A 1,716-nucleotide genomic window follows, 5' to 3' on the forward strand; every position below is an offset into this window, starting at 1 on the left:
TCAGCAGGACTGGGAACGACAAGGGGACGAGGTGGCAAAGGAGAAAATTTCTTCTATTTTTGTATTCCTGAATTTACCTGCCTTTGGCATGACAAGCCTTACGTTCAGCATTTCTGCAACTTAAGCAGCACGCTTCTCAGCTGTACTCCCTCCTGCCTCTTGCTGCCATCAGGCAGAATTCAATTTGAAAACACTTCCCAATTCTTGAAAGGTAAACTAGAGTACAGATTGGTTTTGGTTTTTTTGTTTAATGGAGGTAAACTGGAGTACAGTTTGTTTTTATTTTTTTTTTTTTTAGTGGAATACTCATAGGTTTGTTTTCTGTGAGGTTGGATGACTGCCTGTCCTGAACAGATGCCCTCAGTTCTCAAAAAGATTACTTCAGGGTCTATCCTTGAATTAGGTGATTTTAGGACATTTGGCAAAGCTGATCCATTTCCCGAGGATGAAACATGGAGAGAAAATAGAGCTGGTGGAAAAGTGATGAGGGAAAGATTTTTTTTTCCCCTAATGATTACTTAGAACAATAAGCATGATTCCTAAATGTAGATTAATATCCACAAGCATTAAGCAAATTGATAAAAGCAAAAAGAACTTTAAAAAATCCTAAAGGGTGTTTTGAATCCCTCCCAGAGGAAAATTGTACTCTAACACTATGGTATCCTGTGGTATCTGGTAAATGTTAATGAAATCCCAGCTAACTTCAGCTTAGGCTCTGTATCACCAAAGAATATATGACAGGACCCCCCACCCCCCACCGCCCCCAATTCTGCAATGACAGCAGTGCATTGGTTTTGACTCTGTGACTGTTAAAAGGTTTTTCACACTGGACTTGGGCATAACGTGTCTTGGGCTAAATTTTAAGTGCTAAAAGTAGAATTTACCTCTTTGCCTTTGGTATGGTAAATCTATGAATAGGAAACTATGACCTGTTTTTCCTCCCTTTCCTCCTCTGCTCTAGAATTGGCAGAAACATCGTTGCTGAATTCCCGGAAAGCAAGAGGGCCCTATGTACGGATATAAGTATTTGCACCAAAGTGTCTACTTGATATCAATTTGTAAATTACTAGTTCTTTACAAAGATTTATCTAAAAGAACACTGTTTTAGAAGTGTTTATGACATGAAACCCTAAATAACTGTCCCTTTTGGCAAGAAAAAGAATTGTTTTGCAATTTTTCATTGTAAGTTGTATCTACAGAATCAAATTTATCACTAGCATAAGAAGTGTGTATGACTTCACTGTCTTCAATGCAGTCGCATCTATTTAGGTTAGCAGCTAATTTAGGAGCCTGAAGTTAGAAATCAAAAGCTGGGTGGGCAGCTGACCAAAGCAATCTTGCTCTCAAATGCTGAACGTGTGTAGCTCTCATTTATAGCAGGAAAGGGATCAGCACCTAGGTGATAATAGATATTTCTTCTATTTAAGAATCCAAATAGCTTCAAAGTTTGGCCTCTTATTGAAAGAGCTACAAAGCTCCCTTCAAAATAGATAAAACTATTTCTTCAAGTCTTTTCAGATACAGAACTCTAACCTGTACGTTTTCCTCTTCAGACTCCAAACACCAGATTCACAGATGAAGCTACCAGAATGCTTTGGAAAAACAATCAAATGTTGCAATCTTAAGCTAATTAATAATCAACACACAAAAAACCTGAAAGGCTATGTCGATTTTGTTTTAAATAAGGAAGCACCTAACTGACCACGCTCACAAAAA

The sequence above is a fragment of the Pygoscelis adeliae genome, unplaced genomic scaffold (assembly GCF_000699105.1).
Source record: "Pygoscelis adeliae isolate BGI_AS28 unplaced genomic scaffold, ASM69910v1 Scaffold78, whole genome shotgun sequence".
NCBI classification, from domain to species: Eukaryota; Metazoa; Chordata; class Aves; order Sphenisciformes; family Spheniscidae; genus Pygoscelis; species Pygoscelis adeliae.